Here is a 23,627-nt window from a genome sequence, read left to right as displayed (position 1 = left end):
AGTCTCCCTGTGCTGCCACGGTGCCGGCTTGTAATGCTGAGCGCCGGAAATTCACGTCACTTCCGGCGCTCTGCATTACAAGCCGGCACCGAGACCGAACAGGTAAACTCGCCGCAGAGGAGAGAGAGAGAGGGGCGCCGAGCGGGTAAGCGAAAACCACTCGGTGCCCCTCTCTCTCTCCTCCGCTTCAAAAAAAACAAAAAAAAAACCGCTTGGGGCGGCAAAGTGCCGCCCCTTATGAAGTGCCGCCTGGGGCAATTGCCCCAGTCAGCCCCATTGTAGGGCCAGCCCTGCAAACAATGTAACCTTTCATATTTAGTTGTAATAAAGACAAACACTCTCAATGTGGAATAAACAGGCCGTGTACTTTTATTTAGCTTAACAACTTAACATACTTTAAAGAGACTCTTGGCCCAAACCCAGAGTCTCACCTCCAAATAAATTAACCAAATAAATATAAATACCAAGCCATCCGCCCCTAAAAGCCAGAAGGCCGACACCATTTCACCAGTCCATCCCTATAAGGGACGACTTTAACCCAACAAAAGCACACGACAAACTTTTATTTTTATTTTTTTGGGAGGGTGGGTGGGATCTTCTCAAGCAGCAGTTCCATCTTCGCCCGCGGCTCTCCTGCACAGCCGAGAATACCAGCCTTAAAAGGTAAGTACCAACAGCTTAGCAGTTCGTCTTGTGGCATGAACGCTAGCACTTCAGTCAGCTCTATAGGGCAAATTCGCGCCTTTAGCGAGGCGCGAGGCTCCTCGAGGCGCTCCAAAAGCATCCTCGAGGCAAAGGCGGTAAACTACTAAGCGGCGCGCGCAACTCCAGATCTTTCTGAGTTATATAACATCACCTATTTATTTATTTTTTACAAAGCAGCCGCCTGAACTTTTGATCCCACCTTGTACTTAATAGATAAGCACAGAGGTTAAAGCTGACCTCTGTGTGAACCCAAACCCTATCCCCACAACTACATGTCGCCCAGCGCTATTTAGGCGGCAGGGCTCTTCAGAACATAAAACTCAGTCTAGAATCTGTAACACTGCACTGTAGAACATGGCATAGCAAAATACACAGTAATGCAGAAAACATCATTAACATAGATTTTTCTGTTCAAGCATCACGTCTCAATAGAGACATTTCCAGGAAAAACAAATTACAGACATAATCCGCACAGATTACAGTGATTACTCTATTCACTACCAAAGAAGACTTCCCCCTCTGTGAAATATTGTCCCTGAATAAACGATACACAGGCTATCAACAAGTATACAAACCAGCATCCAGGCTTCAATTTATAGCAGACGGCTCTTTTGGACACAGCAGCGAGCTATCACTACCATCTGCAGCATTTACAGTGGAGTAGAGTTCAGCTGGCATGAGTAGTGACTTCGTTTCAATGACCAAACTACCACACTGATGGCATAGTCACCAATGTGTGCTGCAGATAGAACAGGGGACATAGCTGACTCTCTGTGCAGACCTGAATGATACAAGTCCATCAATGGATTATGACATGCCAGGCTCAGATACTACTTTTACCCCACTTAATATGTCAATTGACTACCCTCTAGTATTACCATCTATTGCATGAAAAAAAGGACCCAAAATCTCCAACAGACTATTTTACTGCTTATTATGGAAAATGTGTAGAGCTTGTCAAATTGTGATGAATCAACTGATCCCTTCCGTTTTTTGACAGATGCCTCATCTCCTTTACGCAGTACACCTGGTACACCTGTTTTATGAGCGTCTAGTTGAAATGAGTCTGCTGTTTCAACAGGGATGCACGTGCACTGATGTTACACGGTATCTGTCACTATTGATACATGAGATTTCTGGGCAGCAGGCCCAGCCCTGGTCAGGATCTGTGCGCCTATTAGCTGTTGATGGCTTTCCATTACAATATTGGTTTGAAAGAGCACTAAACAAGAAAGCTGCGGTTTTATATTCAAATTTAATTACCTCCATCAGGCTCATAAATGAGCTCATTAACTGTAGTGGCAGTAATTTGTACAGACAATTGTACATTATTGCAGCAGCTAGATAGTGTCTTTAATATTACTCACAACCTCTGAGCTACACATCTTTGTGCATCCTTCCAGCAATTGTTTTAAAATAAAAGGGTTCTTAAATATATTGTCAGCGCACAGATCTGCAATTAATCGTTAAGAGTTCAAGATTCAAATTCTTACAACTGGCGGGTATATTCTATGGGCATCTTTCAAGATAATCTCATCCTTATAGTTGTGATTAATGGATAATTTTGTAGGTGTGGTTAAAGTAATTATAGGATCCGGAAAAGCATATATACTCTGGATTGTAGGTGCCTTTGCTATCTCCCCAGGAAGTCTGTTAGTTCTTGGTACCATCTGCTGGGCTGGCTACACGCCTGCTCTTACTGTCACATGTCTGCTTCAACTCCATCTTTCGCCACCTCTGATTTAGACTAGCAGCCAAAATGAAATGGGTTTGGAAGTGGCAGCAAACAGAGCACAGCAAACAGCAGAAGATCCATCTGGTACCCTCAGCCGAATAGGGCACAGTCTTTATGAAGCATAAAACTAAACTGATTTATGCCAGTATATTAATATTCATACATTCTAATCCATTTGTGCTGGAAACAGGTTCAGTGTGTCATGCCAGGCTGTCATGTAAATTAAGGTGTGCCCAATGAATCTCAGTGGATTACATCAGGATACAGGGCTGTGCGTAGATTGCCACAACTATCGTACTAAGGAACACAATATCATTAGTTCTTAGAGCAAACTCAGTATCACTGGACAGTACAGCATTATAGATTCATTATATTGCTACATGCTATCAATATAACATATTAAAAAGTATCAGAATAAGAGGAAGTCTCATGCAGTATTACATATGTACAGTACATCTAGAACAGAATAAATGTATGCAGGTTTGTATGAATATAACTAAAATTAATTGCCTGTGCCAGTGTTATTTAGCCAATACTTCTCCATGAAGTTAGATGGTTCTACATTTTTTTCTATGTTGGCCCAATAAAACGGATCAACTTTGAATACTGGTTCCATGTTCTTTTAACATTGCTCTAAAGTAGAGATGAGGTCAGTGATTCCAATAACAATGTTTATTTATATTCGGAGCTCAGGCTGACTTTGGTAACAAGAGTGTGAAATGTTAAATAATTGCAGCTTATCTATTTAAGAAATCTATACATTATAAATAAACACAGGCGTACAGCCAATCTGTCAATCCTACCAGTTTGCCTTTGTTCAATTTAAAATTACTTATTTACTTAACCTCCAAGTTAGCTTCCTGCATGTTCCAAACACTAACCAGATTCAAAGAATCTTTAATTGTACGCTTAACACGTCCATCTCCTTTTTTTTTTTCTTCAAGAGATGTAGATAAACCCCAGTTTCCTTGCTCTTGACAGGAAATATCTAAATAGAAGTGCATGGCCGCTTTCTATAATAGCACAGTTTAATTAAATGTGTCACATTACTAAGTGCTATTCTTTACTTTTGTTCTACAGCTTGCCTGAAACGGCGATTTTTAACCTAGCGAGCTCATTTAAAAAAAAAAAAAGGAACCACTCAGAACATAATAAAAGCAAAGCTGCTGCTCTCAGTGCACCAGTGGTTCTACCACTTAATAAGTAGTAGCGCTTCCCGGCTGCTCACATTTCTCTGCCATTACTAAATAAGTTAATCACTTCACGAATAGGGAAATCTGCAGGTGCCTTTGAGGCTTTGTTAACACAATGCCTAAGCTAGCTCTGTGCTCCCTCCTAATCCTTTCTAAGACAGTATGAGGCAGTGAGGTAAGCTGTAATCAGTTTTTAATGTAAGAAACAATATCCCCACTCAAGATGGTTGCCCAGAGCAACCAGGAAAGAATGGAACGCCTGAAATGAAATGGGATTGCTGCACTTGGCTGGTGTATCCATCCGTATATGCTCAGTATTTCCCTTGGCTCTACCCCTAACGGATAAATGCTTTTTAACAGCAGGGGCTCCTTCAAGTTCATGACAGCTGCCAATTTCCTGTAGCACCTACAATGCAGAAGTCTCCCTATAATGGAAAGGATTAAGTAGCTCTCTTAAATGAATGAAGGGAAACAATCAAAGGTGACACTGACATATAAGACAATAAAGCAACTGCTGAGGGCCCCTGTTATCCTTGTTAGGGCACCCTTTCCGAAAATGAGGGAATCTTTCATAGGGTTAAATCACAGGAAATGTATTTTTATTTTTATTATTTGTTTTATATTGCGTCATCAGAATCCAAAATTTTTATGAACAAACAGTTATGCAAGCTGTTTTATTTAGCTTGAGTGAAAGAAATAATTTAGTCACTTTGTTTCCCTAAAAAACTAAATATATATGTTTGAATATATGATTTTTCAGTTTAAATAAATAAAAGCATTATATAGTTAAAAGTTAGTTTTTATTTTGTACTTTGCATATCTTTATGATTTTTTTTTACATAGAACTGAAATGTTTATTTTGACATCTGCATATGTTTTACTATTTTAGGTTTTTTAAATAGAAATAAAGTGTTTTGGTTTTTTTATTTTCGTTTTGTATAACTTTTTTGCAGATTATTTCATATTTTTGTATGAAGTAGTATTATCTGTCAGCCTTTTAACTAATATTCTGGTAATTTTCAAATAGTAGCATCATATTCACCAACTTTCTTGAGGCCAACAAAAATATCTTGAAAAAAGGAGTTGTGAATATGGAACTGATGAATGATCCAGCATTTTAATATGAGCAATAGACAAAATATACCCCTTATATATAATAAATAATAATTAAATACATTTAAAAAATATAAAAAATGCACAAGTGTATCTAAACATCCAAACAAGCACATTTAAAACAAATCATAAAAACAGTGTTTAACATTACGTATTTTGATATTATATATTCTGCACATTGATATTGGTGATTGTAAATTGACATGTTCTGCACATGCAGTGGGTAGACAAAATAGTACCTTTTTCATGGGACAGTCAACTGACTCTAACATATGTTTCCAGCAGGAATCATAGGATTCTCCACAAGGCACACTAAATAAATGTCTCAAGTGATACGGTATCCCAGTTTTTATTCTGACATTGTAGACATGATATAATACACAGATCATCCATAACATTATGACCACCTGCCTAATATTGTGTAGGTACCCCTTTTGTCACCAAAACAGCCCTGACCCATCAAGGCATGGTTCCCACTAGACCTCTGATGCTGTGCTGTGGTATCTGGCACCAAGACGTTAGCAGCAGGTCCTTTGATTCGTGTAAATTTCAAGGTGGGGCCTCCATGGATGCATCCTGGTGCCAGGTGTTCTCCAGGTAAGCGACACACGCGCACCCGGCCATGCACATAATAGAAAACGTGATTCATCAGACAAAGCCGCCTTCTTCAATTGCTCCATGGTCCAGTTCTTATGCTCAGTGCACATTGTAGGAACTTTCGGCAGTGGACAGGGGTCAGCATGAGCACCCTGACTGGTCTATGGCTACCCTGCCCCACAAGCAGCTCACTGCGATGCACTATGTCAGGGGTGTCCAAGTTTTTTCTGCAGTGGGCCACTTCATCAGAATTGTATACGTGCGCGGGCCGCACTCATTTTTCACTGTGAGAAAATATGGCCTTTAATAAGATATGCAGATTAAAATAAAGTAAATGACACAAAACCTTTACTTTTCCTCTCACTGATTTCTGGGCCTAGAAAGTTTTGTGACTACAAAATCAGGATTCTGTATAAGTAAAAATAAAATAGTTCTATTTATTTTAGCGATGCACTAAAATGAAAATTCGGGACCAAAACCGAAAATTCAGGGTTCACTTAGCCAAAACTGAAAATGACCCCCCACACACTTTTAATAAAAGTAAGTTACACACCAAAATTGTACAAACAATTATATATTATGATTGTTAACAGCAATCTCAGGCATACCCAGATTCCAGCATGTACTGGTTGGCTGGGCATTGTACCGGTATTTTTTGTCCAATTTTAGTGTGTAACCATGCTTTTATTAAAAGTAACACACCACAATTGGACAAAAAAAATCAACAATATGACTTGGCATGATAGGAGTGTGATTGCTAACAGCAAACACACTCTTTTTATACCCAGGCAACCAGTAAATGCTGGAACCTAGGCATGATGGGACTATGATTGCTGTTAGCAATCACACTCCTATCATCCCAAGTCAGCCAGTACATGCTGGTACAGGATGGCTGTAAGTGCAGACCCCATACTGCTGGCAGCATCAATACACAAGGGGGGCAGCTAGCCAGGTTTCAGCATGTACTGGCTGACTTGGCACGATAGGAGTGTGATCGCTAAGAGCAAACACACTCTTTTTATACCCAGGCAACCAGTAAATGATGGAACCTAGGCATGATGGGACTGTGATTGCTGTTAGCAATCACACTCCTATCATCCCAAGTCAGCCAATACGTGCTGGTACAGGGTCGCTGTAAGTGCACACCCCATACTGCTGGCAGCATCAATACACAAGGGGGCAGCTAGCCAGGTTTCAGCATGTACTGGCTGACTTGGCATGATAGGAGTGGGATTGTTAACTGCAATCACAGTCCCATCATGCCAAGGTTCCAGCACTTACACATCCATGCTATAACACACACACAAATTCATTCATTCACAGATTCATTCCCTCAATCTGACATACTCATTCACACAACATCCCCCACCCCCTTACCTGCTCTACAGCTCTCGATGCCGATCACAGACTTTAGCAGGGGGCGCAGCCTCCCTCGTTCTCCCCACAGATGAGGCAGGACTGGAGCAGAGAATAGACCCTCCCACAAGTAAGCAGCAGGGCTCTTGTGATCCTGGCTGCCGATCTCACACGGGCCGCACCTCGAGGTCCCGCGGGCCGCATGTTGGACACCCCTGCACTATGTGTTCTAACATCTTTCTATCAGGACCAGCATTACCCTTTTCAGCAATTTGAGTTACAGTAGCTCGTCTGTTGGATTTGACCACAAAGGCCAGCCTTCGCCCCACATGCACCAATGAGCCTTGGCCGCCCATGACCCTCTCACTGGTTTACTGCTCTTCTTTCCTTGGACCCCTTAGAGATGCTCTGACCCGACCTTCTAGCCATCACAATTTGGTCCTTGTCAAAGTCTCTCAGATCCTTAAGCTTGCTCATTTTTCCTGCTTCTGACACATCAACTTTAAGGACAAAATGTTCACTTGCCGCCTAATATATGCCACCCAGTGACAGGTGCCATGATAACAAGATTATCAGTGTTATTCACTTCACCTGTCAGTGGTCATAATGTTATGGCTGATCGATGTATTCCAACTGTTTCTATATCACTGGCTTTATTCACTAAAGGGGGAGTTATCAGGAAAGTTTGCAGCAGAGTTGTGGTTTGAACTCTTTCAACCCTGGCACGTTTATCCAGCAAAAGGTTTAGCTAGCCCAGAATTCTCAAGGGATGAAGAAATCTCACAGTTTTAACTACACATTACCTAGGCCAGGCCCATTTTCTCCTACAGCAGAATCTCATCCTTTAGTGAATGGACCCCACTGACAACTTTGCCCACCAAGAAATTGTTGCACCCACATTACTCACTATTAGAATGACAAAAAACTTTGTTAAACTTTGTTAAAACAAAAATGCACCTAGAATATGTTCTGACTAAATTTGGCAACTACTCTTGGACAAACACACTTGGTGGGCCAAGTGCTTCTTGTCTGTCGTCAAATACTCATATTAGACTACAGTAATAGGTGGTCTCTCTCATATGTCACATGCCGTTTTACGACCACATATGCCTGCATTTTACAAGCAGTTCTTTGTATCTAAGACTCCATACATAGACCATAAACTAAGTAATAGTGCATCACATTTACAGCGCTACCAACAGTGGCCCATTGTTCTGCAACCTCACAGAATTTATTAGCAGGAGAGCAAATCCCATATCCAGTATGTCATCATCTGTGCTCCTATACATATATCTAGAGATGATGATAATCTATTATAGAAATAGACATACTATTGAACCAGTGTTTTGTTTGCATCTTTTGTGGACTGATATATATGTAGGAATATAAGTGATTATGTCCTTTTAATTTACTCATCGGGGGTATACAATCCAGGGTGTTAGTTGGCAATATTAGGAAAAGTTGTCTAAAAAGTAAAAACTGTCAGTTGCGGCTACTTACACACTGGTCAAAATTGGCAACCATTTCTTCTTGATTTGGTGTCCTGCCTATGGCCATATGGAGTTTTCATCTGACTGTCTCCTTGACAACTGTCGATTCCATTTAAATCATTTTAGTCCTTTGCACACTAATGCTCTATTTCTCTCCAATTAGTTAAAGGGACGGTATACTCTCCTGGACACTTACACTAAAGAAGGATGCATATTTAGGTACTCTAGGAGTACTTTAATATGAATTCATCAAAAATATTTTTTTTTAAAAACCACTTACCTGAGGTGCCTTGCAGCAGGAGATGCGCTTTTCCTCTATGGTCTGCTGATTCTTGCTAATGATTAGTGTTTGAACAGAAAGGGGAAAATTGAGCAGAATCTTTGCAAGGGTTTCAGCAGCAGCATTTGCAAGGGCACATCATAGAAAATTTAAAGGGACCACAGAACTATCATATGCATAGGATACCTGGAGTTTCCCTTTAACATTATCTATAGGCGCAGCTCTATGTGATGATTTTCAGCAGGACAACCTGACATTTTGAATTCTGTCTTGTATAAACATTATTAACATGTTATAATATTGCAGAATACACTTTCACAACATTTTTTCTCTTTACCAATCCATGCCTTTTTTTCTGTTGTTAGTATGTTTTCCCCAACCACCTTCTTGTGTCCTCATCTGCACTCTATATTTCACTTCAGTTGCTGTGCTTTCTCTGCCTCTTCTCAATATTTATTTCCTCTGCCACATCTGGTTGCTATTTTCTCCTTTCCTCTTCCCAAGACGAGCTTTCACTCCTATATTTTATTTGCATTGCCTGCTCTCTCTACAATTGGAACTGGAATAACTAGTTTCCCATTTACCCCTCTCTATATAGGCCAATCTTTCTTTCAGAGGTGATTACAGAGGTGTTAAACCAGCAGAAGTTCTCAGTGGCATTAGCCTTCATCCTCCCCATGCCTTCTTCAGATAAAAACAATAACCCTAAAGACATGTTCATACCTCTCAATTAGCAAGTAGTATGTTGTTGTTTTTGGTACAATTACAGCAAAACTTAATTATAAACCATGCAGGGTACTGGTACGTATAAACCTCACCTGACACAGAGCAGTTAAAAACAAAACAGCTTTCCCAAGCTCTGACCATTTTTATCCAGGCACTATAGTTTCCACAAGAAATTAAAAACACAAGCCCGTTTGTGAACATTTATTTTAAAAAAGCATAAAATCTATGAGGTTTATTCACTAAAGCAGGGGTTTGCAGGAGAGTTCACTATGCAACTGTACCTGTTGAGTTTCTACTGCAAAAAGAGGCGAATTGGCTCTGTATAATGGATAGAATGTATGTATTAGTGTATGTGAGCATGGATGTGTAAGCCTATGTTAGCATAGATGTCTATGCATGTTTGTGTACTAGCATATATATTTATGTGTAAGTGTTAACATAGATGTCTAGGTGTTTGTGTCTTAGCATGGTCTGTGTGAGCATAAAGGTATATGGTAAATGGTGTGAGAGTGAGTGTGTGTTAACATAAGTGTTATGTAAGTGTATAAGTTTGTGTATGTGTGTGTACATATGTGTGCTAGTGCGTATGTTCGAGGGGCAAGGAGCCAATGGGACCACTTGGCTTTACTTGCCCCCTAGGCCAAAAGGTGCTAGCCCTCAGCTGTGCCCCACTATCCCAGTATTCCTGCAACCCTTACCCTCCAGAATGTAAATGTAAACTGCTGACCCTTACCTATAAAGCACTTGCCAATACATCTCTCAACTCCAAATACTCTACCAAGCACCCACTGCTTGGGTCTCCTTAAACATTATGACTTCTTCCCACACACGCATCCACAATTTTGCTTGTGCTATACCTATTCTTTGGAATTTCACAGTAAGAGAAGCATACAATATATAACTCCTAATACCCACAGCCTGTAAACTGGAAAGAAAGTAAGAAACCATCTGTTCTGCCCTCTGAGCAGACCCTCTTGCTTGTATATCGTTTACCTACCACTTCTGTTGGAAGGCTGTTCCACTTGTCTCTCAGAGCTGCTTCTCCTTACTCTCAGTAAAGTTAAATCAAAAGTAAAGCATAACTTTTCTGTAACACAAACAATGATATTGTTTTTGTTTATTTAACTGTCTTAAGCTACTTTATAATTGTATTTTTTGCATTATTTTGATAAGTATTGCTATCAGTTTTGTTTTATTTGTTAAGGAAAGCATTGTATTTTAAAAGTCATCTATAAACACAGCGTTTCTTCATCCTTTTGATTTACTATCAGGTGGAAGCCTATACTTTGAAAATGTTATTCTATGGAGCCCTATTTATGAGCAGATGAATATGCTCCACTGAATAACGCAGGAGTTTTAACAAACATAAACAGATGGCACAGCACTTTCGAGTGTTCATATATCATTGTGTTAATCATTGTATAGTAATTCAACTGAATTTCCCATAGGCAATATAAATAGAAGGAATGTAGTGAGAAAGAAGAAGGAACAGTGTAGACATTATTATCATACAAATCAGGTTGCTGAGCCCAAAGGTACTCAACACTGATCCCAACAACTTTTGAAGTGTGTTGATCTCCATTGCATTTAAAGAACAGCTATGACACAAACACAACTAATGGGCCAACAAAACGGAACACCTCGCTATGCCCCAATGAGTTTTTGGCAGCAACACATTTATTAAAACAACATGTGACAATAATCTGTGTGTATTGTGACAGCAACATAGATATTTTAACACAGATGGATACCAAAAGCAACAGACCAGTCCTCAAAATTGTATTTTTTAAAACATATTAAAGTCAGGTTTGCATGGAATTCAAAGCATTATACCACATGCAAATCAGTGAATGCATGCTATATTTATTAAAGTTAGAAAATTAGATTATCGTATTTAACATCTGGCTGCCTCTACTGAAACAATGAGATGTATACTTGCTACACATGCTCAGTAGCACTCCGATTGGCGGGAGCCAATCACATAAACATGCAATGCATATGAAAACAAGGCTTGAGTGGGTCTTTAAAGGACAACCCTATGGCCCTGCACATGCTGTTATTGTAGAATGCTATAAAAATAAAACACACACTGTGGCAATAAGACATAAGAAACATTTACTGGGATGTTTTGTATTCCCTAACCGCTCTCTCCTTGCCTTGATATTATTAATCACCTGCCTCGGGCGTACTAGCCACCAAGGAATATACAGAGAACAAACAGAGGTTTGGATTACTGTGAGAGGCCTTAGAGCCTGCTACAGATGCAGAGCAATAATTATCCAAGGGGAGGATTTGCGGTGGTGTGTCTCTCGGATCTGTATGATGAGCACTACAGACAGGGAGCTTTGGGAGATGAGTTAAGACCTGTTGGACTGTGGTATAAAGGATTAGCTGTTCTTTTCCGCCTGACACACACACACGATGAGCAAACACTGAGTGAAATAGCAGGAGTGCTGAAAAAAATAGCCAGTTGGCTACAGAGGAGAAAATAACTCTGGTACTGGATGCACACCATCGCCCTACAGCCCTGGCTTCATTGTATATCACTTGAAGCACCACAAGAGGATACTGAACATTTATACTTTAAGAGGACAATGAATACAGATAATTAATAAACTATACGTAAATAAATACATGGATTGTATGTATTTGAAGGAAACGTAATGCTCAAAATTAAGACTTCAAATCTCCTGATAATGCACATTTACTCCTTCAATACGGGATTTTAAGGACATTGAACGGTTAATCATAAAGCAATATTTATGTTACCTGCAAATGAGGCATATATTTTTTTGCGTTTATTTTGTGTCAGGGTATAGTCTTACAATGCATCTAAAGTAAGTTCGCTGTAACCAAATGCTTGTTTAACTTTACACTCATTTTAGAGAAAAAATCCTGATCAACTCCGAGCACCCACATCTTCATTTATGACATTCTGACCTACCAGGCCCTTCCTCCCCATGTCATGACATTACTTTCTAACACAGGAGGGTGTATGATCCCTGGCAGTCCAGTGGAACACTCTGCTAGCAAAAATATTGGTAAAGCAGCTACCTCATGCTGTGCACTGCTTCCTGTTGCGTATGATGTCATATCCATATCTGAGAACTCTTGGTTAATATAGTTAATATATTTCTTTGCAAACAAAATGCCACCAAAATACTTGACTATGTGTGAAAAAATAAATATCTACATATACATTTATTTATGCTGTCGGGTGCAAATAAGACTATATTTCATACAAAATGTTTCAAAGACTGATAAGAACAGCTGTTTACTAACCATGTGGCGTTAGGTGGACTGAATCTTTTTTAAAAAGTCAGTCTAAAATCATTAATGACTAACATTACTCCACTACAATGATAGCCAGCCAAATTTATCCTAACGCTTTCTACACTGCGTAAATTGATATTTTAATACTGTCAACTGTCAGGAATAGATTTATTGGCATTAATAACAGTGATTTGCCACATTTTGCTAGTTAAATTACAGTGGTGCATAGTTAGTCCCTCAATAAAGGCCTGGAGCAATGCCAGCCACTCAAGCTTGCTTTGCAGGAACTTGGCCTGTAGCCCAATCTGGCATTAAAACCAGAGTCAGAAACATAACAGATGCAAAAACAAAATACGAGGTCGCTCCGGGGATCATACAAAGACGATTAAAGCAAATTACCAGCTATGTAAAAAGCTGCATCGTGAGCAATGTGGACTTACGTCATTCCTGAAAGGTGCAGCAACATTCAGCTGCAGGCAAGGGCTGGAATGGGCAAGTAAAGTCAAGTGGCACCTTGGCCCTTTGCCCCTTTCCTTCCCATAGTTAACACACATTAATGAACACACTTACTGATCTTGAAGGGATCCAGTGTTTAGACTTTTCCTTCAAAAGATGTGAGCTGACACTCTACCACGAACTGGGCTCCTGCATGTAAGAGTGGGCCAGCCCAATTCAGATCAGATCTATTTGAAAAATCCCAGGGACCAATTGCCCCCCCTCCCCAGCCTTCAAGCCAGCTCACCCCTGGTCAGCTAGGACACAGACCTGCAAGAATGTGTAAACTTTGCTGCTACAAAAAAAGAAACTACTACAGTTCTGTCTATATAAAATATTTAAAAAAGCATTCCAGAACCTAAATAGTCACAAAAAATAGCAAATGGTTTCTTATTAACATGCTGTAATAGCAGTTGATAATTCTCCTACACTAGCCTTATGAATTCTCACATTTGCACATAAAACTGCTGTGGGACTAGAGTGGACCCAGTGATACAACAGGATTAGATGGTTGTGCAGCTGCATCCTGGCCCCAAATCCAAGACAGCCCTGTTACTCTACACATTATACAATTTTTCTAGCAGTAAACATGGGAATCCTGTGATGGACCAAACTCAACCCCCTTTGCAGGATAAATTCACAAAAGTTAAAAAAAGTAAAAAAAAAAAAAAGTTAAAGCTTTGAGGGAGCAGCAGAGCAGACACCAGCCTAAACCCCCCAGCCAACAAAGGTATGTTGTGCATGTATAAGTGTAAATAAGTATGTATGTGTTTGTAAGTAAGGGTGTAAAAACCATTTAATGCATCTTCCATGGACTTATCTATACAGCTGGAGTGAAGGATGACCCTATAGGGGTGGAACTTCTCTTGATTTTTTTTCTGGGTGCTTGGACAATTTACTTTCTTTACAATTCAACCAGGATTGTTGTTAAAGGTTTGTAACTGAGAGTCCACCATTGACTCGTTAATTTTTTTTTGGTGTCTCATATATTTTACAGGATCATTTAAAAAGTGGGATATACTCAACTATCTAAGAAATCCAATCTCATTCTGATGAGTCCCATTATGGACGAAACAGCTGTCCATAAGCGGTGATCTGACTATTGGGGTCCATGTATAAATTGGATACAGAGGCAAAAAGGTGATCATTGTTAACCTCATTTGCACACACCTACAAAGAATCCCTTGCAGTGGTGGCAGCACTACCCGATTTATGTGGGAACAGCAAGTCTCTGGGGTTGTCTGGTGGTTGTAGATTACTGCTTAATGATGCCTCGGCTACCCCCTTAATTTTAAGTGGAGGGGTTTTCCATCACCTTTACGTCACAACAATTCATGTTGTGTGTACAATTTTATTATACACCCTGGATATGCTCACGCACACATACATTTCTGAAGTGTCCTGCTGAAAACATTTGGAAACCCCTACTCTAGCTGGTCTCCTCCCCTTCACAGGCACAGTCTCAGCCTGGGCAGAGATTTGGAGATGTCCTGGTGGGCTGGCTGAGCAGCACTGGGGCTGCACTGATGTCTATGCAGCTTGATGGAAACACAGGCCCGCAGCTTACTGCTGTGGCACTCGCACACTTTACAAATAAACTCTCTTTTTCCCGCCCAGGTTCCTGCTTTCCCTGGGTGGGTAAAGGTGAGCTAAGGTTGTGCGGGAGGGTGAATGAATGAGTAAATGAGTGAATGAATGTATAAGTGTAAGAAATGGCTGTTGAGGGGGCAGAGATGGCCAGGTCAGGCTGTTGAGGGGGGCAGAGAGGGAACAGGCTGCTTAGGGCCAGAGGTGGCACAGGGTGGCTGTTTAGGAGATTGAGGTGGCACAGGCAGGCTGTTTGGGAGCACAGACAAGATGTTTGGTGTAACGATGACACAGACAAGCTGCTCTAGGGCACTGACAAGCTGCCTAGGGGCAAAGATGGAACAGACAACCTGTTTGAGGCAAATATGGCACAGACAAGTTGTTTGGGGTCAAAGGTTGCACAGACAAGCTGTTCGGGGGCAAAAGTGGCACTGTGGGGCAATTTTAAGCACCGAGGCCCTGTGGTTTCTAGTTATGCCCCTCAGGTGGCATGTGGGCAAATAAGCTTGCACATTCAATAAAATATAAGTGGCTAAAATATTTCCAGGGCTACTTTTCTTTCCCAGTCTAGTCCTGGCCAGAGACATAGTTTGCATGTTGCAGACACAAAGTATTTTATCTCAGACATCTTTTGCAGCTAGCGTTAGTTAATACTCCAGTTGTTGAGACAAAATTTCTCATGACTCTCAGCCAGTTTGGTATGTTCAGCATCATGCAAAAGTGACTAAACTTTTACATCATAATGGATTGGTACTGCAGTTGCTGTGGAATGCACACCTCATGATTCTCAGCCATCCATTTGATTGGCAGAACATTATCAGAAATGTAATAACAGAACTTCGAGTGCCAAATGTTAGCCACAACTGCTGCAATACTACCTATTTTGGTTCCAAGCCTTTATGTACCTTTTTATTACCCTCTAACTATCCTCTTTTTGTAATACCTTAGAATCTTTGCTGTGCATCACAGAGCCACACTACACAGCATAAGCTTTTCCTGACTGCAACTGCATAATGTTAAGCAACAACATTGGTAGTTAATTATTATGGGGATAGTAGCCAATAACTGTAGATTGGGCTTGGTGAGAGCTACACTGGTGAAGTCTACATAACAAACCCTAAATTTTGTTGACTACACCAATATTGCTAGTGGCCTACACTACATACTAATTTTGTTGTTGTTGACTGCAGCTCCCATGATATACAGTTGAACATCATAGGAAATGTAGACTGGGGTAAGTGTGGCTAATATGTATCACCCCAGCTATCGTAAACTAAAGTTCTCATGTAGCACAGGTACATGATAGTCTAGTAGCTACTAGTACCATGGTCATGCTGTTTTTGGCTTTATTTTTGTAGAATAAATCATGACACCGTGTCATGTGTTGTTGTTCATCTGAAGTTATAGTTACCTAATTTTTAGACCTGCTAAGGAACAGATGATTGTTATTATGTCCTGACATGTAAAACCATAGAATTCAAAGAGGGTGTATTTTCTTTTTCAAACGACTGTATACCATCACAGCTACTGCTGTTGGTTTTGGACCTTGGTTTTTGAGTTTTAGACCTTGTTAAAGTGGGGTTTTTTTTTTTACAAAATGTGAAAAGCCACTTGGGACATGTTGTCCCTCAGCAGTAGGTTACTCTGGCCATGTAACAATCATTTGCCCATAAAGCTATAGTCTAAACATTGAGCACAGCCAAACACTGCTAAGCGAAATCCCCAGAGACCACAGTAGCAATGAAACACGCTGAATAATGGCTTATTTGGACTGGCATAGCTAGTTGTGTTGTGTGCAGTAGAAAAAAAGACTTTGGTTCTATTAATACACTGAGCACATATGAGTTTTATACTTCAGGAATGTAATTTTTTTCCTGACTATAGAACCAGTTGTGTAAGAATAAACCTATTGTTCTTATGGTAAAGCAGGTCTCTGGCAGTGTTCCCTCTAAGCTGTGCGCTTTTTTAGAGAGCGCACACGTCCAAAAATTGTGCGCACAACAGTTTTTCCCAAAAAAAGAAAAAAAGAATAATTTTTTTGAAACTGTATGGGGCGCGGATATTGCGCGCACAAAATTTTTGCTCTGTGAAATTTTCTGCGCACGCCAACTAAGAAAAATTAGATGGAACATTGGTCTCTGGGTGGTACAGGACCATCTTTAACAGGTGGCAAAACTGGTATCTGCTCTGAGTTCCAGCATTCCTTAGGGGATCATCTACTGACAGGTTTTAGAATGGGACTTCTGCAGGGTGATATAGAGGTCTATGCAGCCACTGTCTACAAACCGATCAAGGCTTCACTATACCACAGCAAAATATTTGTGCAAGTTGCTGTGTATTTCACCAGTGATCTGTATGTAAATGTAAGTGCACTCGATCTTGACAAGGGCAGCACCACTCTACCACTTCTCTTACCCTATACACGGCCCAGGAAGGAAGCATAGACCCCTATCCTATCATATACCAGAAAATTAGTAGTACTTAAGGTAATCAACACAACAGCCCTTTATGCTGCATCCCTACATACTCTAGGAAGGGGAAATAGTAAGACTATTCTAATTATAACCAGTGAGGTATGGCTAAAATAATGAAAAAGCAATTTCATGTAGAATAAAAGTAGTTGGTATCAGTGTGGACAGGCAGACCTTCCTGCCCCATATGCCACAGATCCATTTAAGCATAATGGTTTCTCAAACCCCAGAAATATTGTCCAAAAGTAGTTAACTAGAAATAAAAACAATGTGAAGGATACATGGTTCCTGGAAAAAAAACTCCAGCCCTCTTCAGGTCCTGTTATATGTGAAAATAAACAGTACAGCCACAAACTGTAAAAAGGGAACATCACATGTTCAAGAAAAGTCTTTAGGGTATGCTAGGACTCTGAGCAAGAGGGCAGGGAATGCAAATGAACTGATAAATTATGGCATCTAATCAGTGCCATCAGGTAAGGACAAGGATACAGTTCTGGGTTATGTTTACTTATGTCCAGTAGATGGCACTTTTATCTAACGTGTTGTTGAAAGAAGACAGTGATCAAAGTGAAGGATGAATAACCCATATAAATGACAAGTGATCTTCTTCTCCAGCCTATACATTGAGGCATCACATCTTATCAGTGTAATTCAACAAGATGCATTGATGATAGCCCGATAAGAATTTCAAAGGCGAAATGTCATCCTCACATCTTTGAGCATAATTAATTCAGTACAACTAACTATAGTGTTTAATGTTGGTTTCTTAGTGCTAGTGCTTTGGATATACTTATAGGGTACCTTCTTATAGCACCAAGCAGAATATATTAAAATATATATTGTGATAATACCACTTAAAGTACTTTGAGCTTTTCCCCACTAGAAATTGTGAAAAGCTCTGTTTAAAAAACCTGCTGGGTTTATATGTTCCAACTGGCATCATGTCACTTTGCCTAAGGAAAAGTAAGGACATGCATTGATAATCAGAGAGGTTTTAGATAAGGCATGTGATTGAATGACATCAAACCTGCTGTGATCTTCTGTTCCTGATGGGTTCAGTTCCTCTCATATCCCTATACAACTCCGTAATGGAAAAAGACATTTATATTAGAGTGATATCTAATCTATCGTTATTCTGCAATTGCTAATGGTTTCAGTATCTTTATTTTTGTTTGTTTGTTTTACCACCGCAACAGTACATCCATGGCTATTAATACAGTAACTTGTTTTGCATCTACTGTGCTTTCAATCTCCTACTCCTTATAATGCCAGTTAGATAGCTTTGAAATCAACCTTCACTTATCAGCCTTTCACTTTTTTTCCTAGTCATATGTCTTGCCTGGTATCACTGTAGGATTTCCACTTTTGGCCTTCCTGCTGAAGTTTAATCCAGGGAAGCAGCCCCAAAAGAACTGCTCAGGATGTCCCCAGGACTCTGAAGCAGCATAGCTTTGGCTGCGTCACATGATCGAGGGACATAAGCATCCATAGTATAGGACAAGGAAGCATAATTGCCTCTACTGGAATCAGGTTTAACTAAGGCTTATGCCACTGAGCCTAATATCTGGCTGACCTGGACATCTAACATGACTGTTGCACCATCAATTTGTGGGCATGGGCTTAATAACCTAACCTCTCAACTGAAATAAACACACCAACACCATGTTATGAGTTAAATCTGGCCACAGTTTAACATTTTTAATAAATAAATTACAACACTAAAGTCATTGTTCACATAACAGCTCAACATATTACAAGTCCAGACAATGACAACTCTTCCCATACATATATCAACCCAATCTCAACCAAAACATAACAATCAGAACAGGAGCATAACGAGATCCCCCCCCCTATCCAACACCAGATTCTGAGCCAACAACCACCTAGAAACCACCAACACGAAACATAAACGAGGCAAAATTCCAACTCTATAAACTCTATTCCTATTTTACTTCTTTAGGATATCTTTATGCGCATCTCAGGGTTTTTAAAATTCCTGTGCTTGACTATATTGTGTGTGTGTGAGAGAGTGTGAATGCTATTGCATGTCTTATTTCGGTATTGCTTTGCAATACGTACAATATCAGCAAGAACAAGAAAGAAATGTTTTATAATAAGCCTATTGGTTTTATCTGCGGGATCATATTGAAGTCAGTAAGTAGAGTAGCTATGAGTCACTTCATTTCTACTGCATCAGAAAAGCGTTAGCACTTAAAATGACCCATAAACATTTAGGTTTCACCTGTTCTAAACCAGCAACTGTAAAAGTCAAACATTTTCTATTTTCAATTAAACTTAAATCCTTATCATTTATCATTATTTTCCCAGGTGTTTAAAGAGAACCCTTACTATAAATGTATTTCGGATACAGAAAAAGCAAATTCTGGTATACACAAATATTATTGCATTATCCACCACAGCCACTGCAGGATGTCACTGTGACAGAATCCCAGGAACATTTCTGCATATGCTTAACATGCCTTTGGCAGATGTCAAGGTACATTCACAGGCCTGTCACTCAGGGAAATAAGCTCCATACACTCACTTTATGTAATTAATATCACAATGATACACAGCCATGTTCTACAGCCACAGGTGTCTTATTTCAGAATTACAATTACTGCTTTGCTATATCAGCTAGAATAGAAAGAACAACATGTTTTATTAATAAGCCTGTTCATTTTAACTGCTGGATCATAGTAAAGTCAGTAAGTACAGCGATGCATTTCCAGTGCATTGGAAATCTTTAAAAAGACATTGGTACTTAAGACCCATATACATTTAAATATTACCTGCCACAAACTATCACCTGTAAAAGGCACTCATGGAACACAAACTTTTTTCACGTTTCACACCCGCTTAGATTTTTTTATGAACGCTGTTTTTCAGTCTCTACCAACATTTCTTATGAAATTCATTTTTCTGCCTCTCAGAATGAGAACCTTCATCTGATTACATTTTTGGATTTCACCAAACTCTCCATCTGATCAGAGAATGTGCTCATCTGACTTTGACCAAAGATTTCTGATATAATGAATGTGTTTAAGCTATCATCTTTTTTGCTTGCAGTATTACAAATATACATGTCCTTATTACCATATACCTATTCCAAACATTGTGCATTGGGTATGTATACTAGAGTTGAACAGAGTTAATAGTCAAGTTGATTTTCAAGAAACCAGTTTGAGATCATGTGAGCTTTGTGACATGGTGCATGGTACACTATGGTCATAACGGGATAGATATGGTCAGCAACAATACTCAGGTAAGCTGTTGCGTTCAAACAAAGCTCAGTTGGTACTAAGGGGCCCAAGGTGTGCCAATACAATGTCCCCCACACCATTACACCACCACCAGCCTGAACCGTTGATACAAGGCAGGATGGATCTATGCTTTCATGTTATTTATGCCAAATTCTGACCCTGCCATCTGAATGTCGAAGCTGGAACCAAGACTCATCAGACCAGGCAACGTTCTTCCATTCTTCCATCGTCCAATTTTGGTGAGCCTGTGTGAATTGTAGCCCTGTTCTTAGCTGACAGGAGTGGCACCCGGTGTGGTCTTCTGCTGCTGAAGCCCATCTGCTTTAAGGTTATATGTGTTGTACGTTCAGAGATGGTATTCTGCATACCTTGGTTGTAAGGAGTGGTTATTTGAGTTTCTGTTGCCTGTCATCTCGAACCAGTCTGCCCATTCGTCTCTGACCTCGGACATCAACAAGGCATTTTTTTCCACACAACTGCCGCTCACTGGATATTTTCTCTTTTTGAGACCATTCTCTGTAAACCCTAGAGGTGGTTGTGAGTGAAAATTCCAGTAGATTAGCAGTTTCTGAAATACTCAGACCAGCCCATCTGGCACCAACAACCATGCCATATTCAAAGTCACATATATATATATATATATATATATATATATATATATATATATATATATATATATATATATTATACTAGCTTTTATGTGTAACTTAACTTACTTTTCTTATGATCTGCTTGATTATTTCTCTCTATTAAGTTGTCTCTGCTCTATTGTTAAGTTGCTGATTGTTGTTGATTGGGTAAAGTAGACTTTGTAAGGGCAGGGTGCAGAGGAGGGAGAAACTTCAGGATAAGGAAATTGATTAGATAATGCTGCCACGGGCTGCTGCCAATCTCAGCTTTAATTTAACCTATATATTTCCAAAACAATCACAATGATTATAAAAGAAAAAAGTCAGTTAAGTGTTGACATGATTGTTCCCCTTCAAAAGTGGCTCAATAGCTTTTGGATGCAACTGGAAACAACTTGATGGCAGGGGAGGGCTGGCAGCCTAAGGCCTGGGGGGCAAGTCTAGTCAACTGGCCCGTTGCACCATCAAAGCGGCTGCGAGCGACATTGAAAGCGGCCGTCGTGCGGCAGTCACTCCACCAGCGCCTAATGAAATTAAAGTGGCCGGCGTGCACGCACCGCATGCCTCAGCTCTTCATCCCACCACTTTTAAGACGTGGGAAGAGGAGCTGAGGCATGGCCATTGGGTCTGACAGCCGCATGATGCAGGGGGGTACCTAGAGTATTTGGCACCTGTGGCAGACCCTGTATGTGGCACCCCCCCACACACACACACTTTAAAACTGCATAGTTTCTATGGTTAGGCAAACATTGACAGGGGTACAGCATATTTGTTATCATTATATGCTTAGGGATTATGCGGTACCACCGTCAATGTGTGCCTATACATTGAGCCAGACACTGACAACCCCTATCACTATATACTAAGCCAAACATTGATGTGGTGTAGGCTTACCACTTTAGTGACTGGCATAGTATATAGTAGGGATGCAACGAAATGAAAATTCTGGACTGAAACTAAAAATTCAGCATTCACTTGGCCAAAACTGAAAAAAAAAACAAAAAAAAACCTTTAAAATACTTTATTAAAAGTAACACCAAAATTAGACAAAAAAATCAACAACAATATTAACATATATATACACACAAACACACATATATATAACAACAATCACAATCCTATCATGCCCAGGTTCTAGCATGTGCTGGCTGACTTAGCATGATAGGAGTGTGATTGCTGTTTGCAATTATATATATATATATATTAATACTGTCATTGAATTATTCTGTCCAATAAAAGTGTTAACACACCGAAGTTGGACCAAAAAATAATTTATAACAGCAATCACACTCCTATCATGCCTAGGCAGCCACTACATGCTGGAATCTGGGCATGAAAGGAATGTGATTACGGACTCCCTATGCCAAGCTATCCCCCAACACTTACACATCCATGCTATCTGAAACCCTCATTCACAAACATTCAGCATAACACCCATCACTCTCACACACTTACATTCAGCATAACACCCATCACTCTCACACACTTACATTCAGCATAACACCCATAACTCTCACACACTTACATTCAGCATAACACCCATCACTCTCACACACTTACATTCAGCATAACACCCATCACTCTCACACACTTACATTCAGCATAACACCCATCACTCTCACACACTTACATTCAGCATAACACCCATCACTCTCACACACTTACATTCAGCATAACACCCATCACTCTCACACACTTACATTCAGCATAACACCCATCACTCTCACACACTTACTAATCCACTCTTTCCTACCTTTTCTTCTTTCACTCTCACTTTTCCTCCTCCTCCTCTTCTTCTTCTTCCTGTCCTTCCGGTGCACTGAGCGCGGAAGACGGTGGGCGTGGCTTCAATGTTGTGCCGCGCGCATCGTTTCTGGAGGCGTGCCGGCATGGTGGCACCCCTCAGATGAGCGGCAGCCGGGGCGGACCGCCCCCCTCCCCCCCACGCCAGGTACGCATGACGGCCGCATTCAATCCTGCTCGCGGCCGCTTAGTTTTTAACTTTGCGGCCGCAGCCGCATTGAATGCTCGTCAGTCCGGCCCACCGGCCTGGATTTAGGGCGGCCTGGGGGGCAATTGCCCCCCGGCCCAGTCCGCCCCTGCTTGATGGGATACTTGAAAAGCTTAAAATTCTAAAAATGAACAGCTTTCAGCTAAACTGAAACTTTAGTAAAGACACTTGGCTATATAACTCAGACATAATGTATAATGGAAGAATGCAGGATTACATTTACACTGATAGATGGGGGAATGTAGTTGCTATTATCTTATGGTTGCAATTAAAATACAAATATTGGTTGGCAAAAGTTGCATAAATAATAACATTATTTATTCCTATGTTTCACACAAATACTCACCTACTCATGATTCTCTGCTATTTGATAAGCTTGTTGTTGCAACGTGGTAGCCTCTTGCAACAAGGCATAGTTTGCATCACACATGGGGCAGGGTGCGGCATATTCACATAAATATTTCTGTAATAAATTATGTCAGATGTCCTTGCGCAATCAATGTATTGTCAGAAAAGCAGCAAAATGTGTAAGTTTTTGCAACAATACTCAGATTTCAAGTTTAGCACTTCTGATGTCAGGCCTGGCTGGTTCTACCCCTTAGCATCCAATGTCTTTATAGGGAAAGTCTTATTCAGCTCCAGCAAACAATGGCTTTCTGCATATAAAGCCCACTGGGAAAACAAGGCGTACCCATGAAAAACT

The sequence above is a fragment of the Sceloporus occidentalis genome, unplaced genomic scaffold, assembly GCF_023333645.1.
Source record: "Sceloporus occidentalis isolate IW3139 unplaced genomic scaffold, rSceOcc1.0.p SCAF_269, whole genome shotgun sequence".
Taxonomy (NCBI): Eukaryota; Metazoa; Chordata; class Lepidosauria; order Squamata; family Phrynosomatidae; genus Sceloporus; species Sceloporus occidentalis.
The sequence above is the reverse complement of the archived record's forward strand: the minus strand, read 5'-3'. Positions refer to the sequence as shown.